Source organism: Hemibagrus wyckioides, linkage group LG08 (assembly GCF_019097595.1).
Source record: "Hemibagrus wyckioides isolate EC202008001 linkage group LG08, SWU_Hwy_1.0, whole genome shotgun sequence".
NCBI lineage: Eukaryota > Metazoa > Chordata > Actinopteri > Siluriformes > Bagridae > Hemibagrus > Hemibagrus wyckioides.
Genome location: NC_080717.1, coordinates 25,393,967 through 25,401,875, shown reverse-complemented (window position 1 = coordinate 25,401,875; position 7,909 = coordinate 25,393,967).

Below are 7,909 nucleotides of genomic sequence, written 5' to 3'. Positions count from 1 at the left end.
GTAGTGTAAGTGTGTAGTGTAAGTGTGTAGTATAAGTGTGTAGTGTGTAGTGTAAGTGTGTAGTATAAGTGTGTAGTGTGTAGTGTAAGTGTGTAGTGTAAGTGTGTAGTGTGTAGTGTAAGTGTGTAGTGTAAGTGTGTAGTGTAAGTGTGTAGTTTGTAGTGTAGGTGTGTAGTGTGTAGTGTAAGTGTGTAGTTTAAGTGTGTAGTGTGGTGTAAGTGTAGTGTGTAGTGTAAGTGTGTGTGTAGTGTAAGTGTGTAGTGTGTAGTGTAAGTGTGTAGTGTAAGTGTGTAGTGTAGTGTAAGTGTGTAGTGTAAGTGTGTAGTGTAAGTGTGTAGTGTAGTGTAAGTGTGTAGTGTAGTGTAGGTGTGTAGTGTAAGTGTGTAGTGTAGTGTAAGTGTGTAGTGTAGTGTAAGTGTGTAGTGTAGGTGTGTAGTGTGCAGTGTAGTGTAGTGTGTGGTGTAAGTGTGTAGTGTGTAGTGTAAGTGTGTAGTGTGTGTGTAAGTGTGTGTGTGGTGTGTAGTGTGTAGTGTAAGTGTGTAGTGTAAGTGTGTAGTGTGTAGTGTAAGTGTGTAGTGTAAGTGTGTAGTGTAGTGTGTAGTGTAGTGTAAGTGTGTAGTGTAAGTGTGTGTGTGTGGTGTAGTGTAAGTGTGTAGTGTGTAGTGTGGTGTGTGTGTAGTGTAGTGTGTAGTGTGTAGTGTAAGTGTGTGTGTAGTGTGTAGTGTAGTGTGTAGTGTAGTGTAAGTGTGTGTGTAGTGTAAGTGTGTGTGTGTGTGTAGTGTAAGTGTGTAGTGTAAGTGTGTAGTGTGTAGTGTAAGTGTGTAGTGTGTAGTGTAAGTGTGTAGTGTAAGTGTGTAGTGTAGTGTATGTGTATGTGTGTAGTGTAAGTGTGTAGTGTAGTGTAAGTGTGTAGTGTGTAGTGTAAGTGTGTAGTGTGTAGTGTAAGTGTGTAGTGTAAGTGTGTAGTGTGTAGTGTAAGTGTGTAGTGTGTAGTGTAAGTGTGTAGTGTAGTGTAAGTGTGTAGTGTAAGTGTGTAGTGTGTAGTGTAAGTGTGTAGTGTAAGTGTGTAGTGTGTAGTGTAAGTGTGTAGTGTAGTGTAAGTGTGTAGTGTAGGTGTGTAGTGTAAGTGTGTAGTGTAGTGTAAGTGTGTAGTGTAAGTGTGTAGTGTAAGTGTGTAGTGTAGTGTAAGTGTGTAGTGTAGTGTAAGTGTGTAGTGTAGGTGTGTAGTGTGTAGTGTAAGTGTGTAGTGTAAGTGTGTAGTGTAAGTGTGTAGTGTAAGTGTGTAGTGTAGTGTAAGTGTGTAGTGTAGGTGTGTAGTGTGTAGTGTAAGTGTGTAGTGTAAGTGTGTAGTGTAAGTGTGTAGTGTGTAGTGTAAGTGTGTAGTGTGTAGTGTAAGTGTGTAGTGTGTAGTGTAAGTGTGTAGTGTGTAGTGTAAGTGTGTAGTGTAAGTGTGTAGTGTGTAGTGTAAGTGTGTAGTGTAGTGTAAGTGTGTAGTGTGTAGTGTAAGTGTGTAGTGTAAGTGTGTAGTGTGTAGTGTAAGTGTGTAGTGTGTAGTGTAAGTGTGTAGTGTAAGTGTGTAGTGTAGTGTAAGTGTGTAGTGTGTAGTGTAAGTGTGTAGTGTAAGTGTGTAGTGTGTAGTGTAAGTGTGTAGTGTGTAGTGTAAGTGTGTAGTGTAAGTGTGTAGTGTAAGTGTGTAGTGTGTAGTGTAAGTGTGTTGTGTGTAGTGTAAGTGTGTAGTGTAAGTGTGTAGTGTGTAGTGTAGAGTGTGTGTGTGTGTAGTGTAAGTGTGTAGTGTGTAGTGTAAGTGTGTAGTGTGTGTGTAAGTGTGTGTGTAGTGTGTAGTGTAAGTGTGGAGTGTGTAGTGTAGTGTGGTGTAAGTGTGTGTGTGTAGTGTAGTGTAAGTGTGTAGTGTGTAGTGTAAGTGTGTAGTGTGTAGTGTAAGTGTGTAGTGTGTAGTGTAAGTGTGTAGTGTAGTGTAAGTGTAGGTGTGTAGTGTAAGTGTGTAGTGTTTGTGTGTAGTGTAAGTGTGTAGTGTAGTGTAAGTGTAGGTGTGTAGTGTAAGTGTGTAGTGTAGGTGTGTAGTGTAAGTGTGTAGTGTAGTATAAGTGTGTAGTGTTTGTGTATAGTCTGTGTGTGTAGTGTAAGTGTGTAGTGTAGGTGTGTAGTGTAAGTGTGTAGTGTAAGTGTGTAGTGTAGTATAAGTGTGTAGTGTTTGTGTATAGTCTAGTGTGTAGTTTAAGTGTGTAGTGTAGGTGTGTAGTGTAAGTGTGTAGTGTAAGTGTGTAGTGTAGTATAAGTGTGTAGTGTTTGTGTGTAGTGTAAGTGTGTAGTGTAGTGTAAGTGTGTAGTGTTTGTGTATAGTCTAGTGTGTAGTGTAAGTGTGTAGTGTAGGTGTGTAGTGTAGTATAAGTGTGTAGTGTTTGTGTGTAGTGTAAGTGTGTAGTGTAGTGTAAGTGTGTAGTGTAAGTGTGTAGTGTAGTATAAGTGTGTAGTGTAGTGTAAGTGTAGGTGTGTAGTGTAAGTGTGTAGTGTAAGTGTGTAGTGTAGTGTAAGTGTGTAGTGTAGTGTAAGTGTGTAGTGTAGGTGTGTAGTGTAAGTGTGTAGTGTAGCGTAAGTGTGTAGTGTTTGTGTATAGTGTAGTGTAGGTGTGTAGTGTAAGTGTGTAGTGTAGTGTAAGTGTGTAGTATAAGTGTGTAGTGTGTAGTGTAAGTGTGTAGTGTAGTGTAAGTGTGTAGTATAAGTGTGTAGTGTGTAGTGTAAGTGTGTAGTGTAAGTTTGTAGTATAAGTGTGTAGTGTGTAGTGTAAGTGTGTAGTGTAGTGTAAGTGTGTAGTATAAGTGTGTAGTGTGTAGTGTAAGTGTGTAGTGTAAGTTTGTAGTATAAGTGTGTAGTGTAAGTGTGTAGTGTAAGTGTGTAGTGTAAGTGTGTAGTATAAGTGTGTAGTGTGTAGTGTAAGTGTGTAGTATAAGTGTGTAGTGTGTAGTGTAAGTGTGTAGTATAAGTGTGTAGTGTGTAGTGTAAGTGTGTAGTATAAGTGTGTAGTGTAAGTGTGTAGTGTAAGTGTGTAGTGTAGGTGTGTAGTGTGTAGTGTAAGTGTGTAGTGTAAGTGTGTAGTGTAGTGTAAGTGTGTAGTGTGTAGTGTAAGTGTGTAGTGTAGTGTAAGTGTGTAGTGTGTAGTGTAAGTGTGTAGTGTAAGTGTGTAGTGTAGTGTAAGTGTGTAGTGTAAGTGTGTAGTGTAAGTGTGTAGTGTAGTGTAAGTGTGTAGTGTAGTGTAGGTGTGTAGTGTAAGTGTGTAGTGTAGTGTAAGTGTGTAGTGTAGTGTAAGTGTGTAGTGTAGGTGTGTAGTGTGTAGTGTAAGTGTGTAGTGTGTAGTGTAAGTGTGTAGTGTGTAGTGTAAGTGTGTAGTGTAGGTGTGTAGTGTGTAGTGTAAGTGTGTAGTGTAAGTGTGTAGTGTGTAGTGTAAGTGTGTAGTGTAAGTGTGTAGTGTAAGTGTGTAGTGTAGTGTAAGTGTGTAGTGTAAGTGTGTAGTGTAAGTGTGTAGTGTGTAGTGTAGTGTAAGTGTGTAGTGTGTAGTGTAGTGTGTAGTGTAGTGTAAGTGTGTAGTGTAGTGTAAGTGTGTAGTGTAAGTGTGTAGTGTAAGTGTGTAGTGTGTAGTGTAGTGTAAGTGTGTAGTGTGTAGTGTAAGTGTGTAGTGTGTAGTGTAGTGTAAGTGTGTAGTGTAAGTGTGTAGTGTAGTGTAAGTGTGTAGTATAAGTGTGTAGTGTGTAGTGTAAGTGTGTAGTATAAGTGTGTAGTGTGTAGTGTAAGTGTGTAGTGTAGTGTAAGTGTGTAGTGTGTAGTGTAAGTGTGTAGTGTGTAGTGTAAGTGTGTAGTGTAGTGTAAGTGTGTAGTGTGTAGTGTAAGTGTGTAGTGTGTAGTGTAAGTGTGTAGTGTAAGTGTGTAGTGTGTAGTGTAAGTGTGTAGTGTAGTGTAAGTGTGTAGTGTAAGTGTGTAGTGTGTAGTGTAAGTGTGTAGTGTGTAGTGTAAGTGTGTAGTGTAGTGTAAGTGTGTAGTGTAAGTGTGTAGTGTGTAGTGTAAGTGTGTAGTGTGTAGTGTGTAGTGTGAGTGTGTGTAGTGTGTGGTGTAAGTGTGTAGTGTAGTGTAGTGTGTAGTGTAAGTGTGTAGTGTGTGTAGTGTAAGTGTGTGGTGTGTGGTGTAAGTGTGTGTAGTGTAAGTGTGTGTGTGTAGTGTAAGTGTGTGGTGTGTAGTGTAAGTGTGTAGTGTGTGGTGTAGAGTGTGTAGTGTGTGGTGTAAGTGTGTGTAGTGTGTAGTGTAAGTGTGTAGTGTGTAGTGTAAGTGTGTGGTGTGAGTGTGTAGTGTGTGGTGTAAGTGTGTAGTGTGTAGTGTAAGTGTGTGGTGTAGAGTGTGTAGTGTGTAGTGTAAGTGTGTAGTGGTGTGTAGTGTAAGTGTGTAGTGTGTGTGTAGTGTGTAAGTGTGTAGTGTGTAGTGTAGTGTGTGTGTAGTGTGTGGTGTAAGTGTGTAGTGTAAGTGTGTAGTGTGTAGTGTAAGTGTGTAGTGTGTAGTGTAAGTGTGTAGTGTAAGTGTGTAGTGTGTAGTGTAAGTGTGTAGTGTGTAGTGTAAGTGTGTAGTGTAAGTGTGTAGTGTGTAGTGTAAGTGTGTAGTGTGTAGTGTAAGTGTGTAGTGTAAGTGTGTAGTGTGTAGTGTAAGTGTGTAGTGTGTAGTGTAAGTGTGTAGTGTGTAGTGTAAGTGTGTAGTGTGTAGTGTAAGTGTGTAGTGTAGTGTAAGTGTGTAGTGTAAGTGTGTAGTGTGTAGTGTAAGTGTGTAGTGTGTAGTGTAAGTGTGTAGTGTAGTGTAAGTGTGTAGTGTGTAGTGTAAGTGTGTAGTGTGTAGTGTAAGTGTGTAGTGTGTAGTGTAAGTGTGTAGTGTAGTGTAAGTGTGTACTACATGGATGTCCTGTGAAACAGCTGCAGATTTGAATATTTAAAAATGTTGTAATAAAGTATATATTAAACATTGTTTACAGTTAATCAATTACTTTAAACCTGAGGGACTGAGGCATGGAGATATGAAACAGATATTGACATTTCTGTCTCACACACACACACACACACACACACACACACTGCATCATGACACTCACTTGTAGTGCTTTGCTGTCAGAAACAAGCCTACAGTTTATCCCAAGGGATTAAACACTGCATTGTGTCAACACTGACATGAGACCAGAACACACACACTCTCTCTCTCTCTCTGCCCCCCCCCTCTCTGTCCATCTTTCTGCCCCTCCCTCTCTGTCTGTCCATCTTTCTGTCTCCCCCCTCACTCTCTCTCCCTCTCTCTCTCTCTCTCTCTCTCTCTCTCATTCACACACAACTGTTTTGCTGTCATGAGTCAGAAAGACCTTTCTCGTTTTTCCCTCCCTGCTTTCAACACAATGATCTTACTGTTTGCACCTTCATCAGTTTGTACTAGACTCCAAACACCAAAAAGTCCAGGAGCGGGTGGATTTCCTCACTGCTGGGTCATAAAGAGAGACATATTCATGTTTAAAAAAAAACTGTAAAAAAGTAAAAAAAAAAAAAAAAAAAAAAAACTGTAAAAAAAGTAAAAAAAAAAAAAAAACTTTATTAAAAATTGTTAAAAAAGAAAAGTATAAACTGTATAAAAATACATTTACCTAAGGTGTTAAACTATAATAAAGAGAATAAAATCTCTGAAAACATTATCTAAGCTAACTAACAGCAGCTAGCTAGCATGAATGCTTTAAATAACTAGCCAGATGCTAACCACATGCTAACTGTCAGTGATCAGTACAAAGTGTGTGTGTGCATGTACAGCGATGTGTATCAGGTCTCTTAATGTTTACTTCATGTTTAAATTTGTTAAAAACTTATTTTGACTCCTTAAAACTGTCTGATACTAAAAGGTCACCTTATGGCTCATGGCTAATATGTGATTAGCGTCTGAAATGTAGCAGAAAGTAGAGAGGCTTGTCTTTTCCAGTGGAGGAAGTAAAAAGTATTAGGTGATGACTAAATACTTTAAAACAGTTTTTGGTAAAATTATGAAGCAATAAATACATCTATTATGCTGCTTTGTGAGACTAGCAAACACTAGTTAGATTAAATTGTTAACAAAACATTAGCTAGTGAATAAATATGACAGAAGACAAAGGTCTTTTAGATATACAGTGCTAAGAACCAGACCTCATAAACCATCAGCGCTCAGCTAATCAGAGGTGTAACGTGGATAAAGTCCACCGGAGGCGATTTGCATGAGAGCCAGCCCGAGCCGAGTTGCCATGGCAACACGACCACATGGGGAACGACAGGTAAAAGTGACCGCTCGACTGTGTACCAGCTGAAGAGTGTAACTTGTTGAATCGACTAACAAGTTGATTCAAATCATACTTTATTTATAAAGTACATTAAAACAACAGACGTTCTTTAACCCAAAGTGCTTTACAATAAAATACACAATATCCAAACACAAAGACAACAAAAAACATCATAATATTTGAAAAATATCAAAAAAATCAAAAGCTAAAGAATGAAAATAAGTCTATGTCCAACTTTAAAAGAATTTAGAGTTGGAGATGAAGAGAAAAGGTTAAGACTGTTCCAGAGATACAGCTAAACTGTGATTTACAGCATGAACAAGGAAGAGCTAAAAACAGCAACCTTAGTGATGGCTAACTACATGATCCTAGTGAACTTAGCTATGACTAACTACATGATCTTAGTGATGGCTAACTGCATGATTTTAGTGGCCTTAGCTATGGCTATCTACATGATCCTAGTGATGATCTTAGTGGCCTTAGTGATGGCTAACTACATGATCTTAGCAATTGTTAACTACATGATCTTAGTGATCTTAGCGATTGCTAATTACATGATCTTAGTAATGGATTAGTATAAAGATCATACTGACCTTAGATATGGCAAACTACATGATCTTAGTGACCTTAGCTATGGCCAACTACATGTCCTAGTGATGATCTTAGTGGCCTTAGTGATGGCTAACTACATGATATTAGTGACCTTAGCTATAGCCAACTACATGTCCTGGTAATGATCTTAGTGGCCTTAGTGATGGCCAATTACATGTCCTAGTGATGATCTTAGAGGCCTTAGCAATGGCAAACTACATGATCTTAGTGACCTTAGCAATGGCTAACTACACGATCCTAGTGATGATCTTAGTGACTTTAGTGATGGCTAACTTCATGTGACTAGTGATGATCTTATTGGCCTTAGTGATGTCTAACTACATGATCTTATCAATTGTTAACTACATGATATTTGTCATTTTAGCAATGGCTAACTACATGATCTTAGTGATCTTAGCGATAGCTAACTACATGATCTTAGTAATGGATAAGTATGAGATCTTACTGACCTTAGATATGGCTAACTACATGATCTTAGTGACCTTAGCTATGGCCAACTACATGTCCTAGTGATGATCTTAGTGACCTTAGCTATGGCCAACTACATGTCCTAGTGATGATCTTAGTGACCTTAGTGTTGGCTCACTACATGATCTTCACAGTTGTTAACTACATGATCTTAGTGACGTTAGCGATGGCTAACTACATGATCTTAGTAATGGATAAGTATGAGATAATTTGCTCTTTTAAAAGCCCATCTAAGAAGCTCACAGCTTCAGGGAGAAGTTCCTGTTTATTGAACTTCAGCTTCTCTCTGTATGAAGTTTTCACATGTTCTCCTCTGTAGGTCATCAAACACATGATGCTAGGTGGACCTGCTCTGCTAAATAACCCTTAGGTGTGAATATGTGTGTGTGTGTGTGTGTGTGAGAGAGAGAGAGAGAGAGAGAGAGAGAGAGAGACCCTGAGCAGGGGAATACAGAGGAGCTTTGTTTCTGCTCATCTTCTACTCAGGATCCA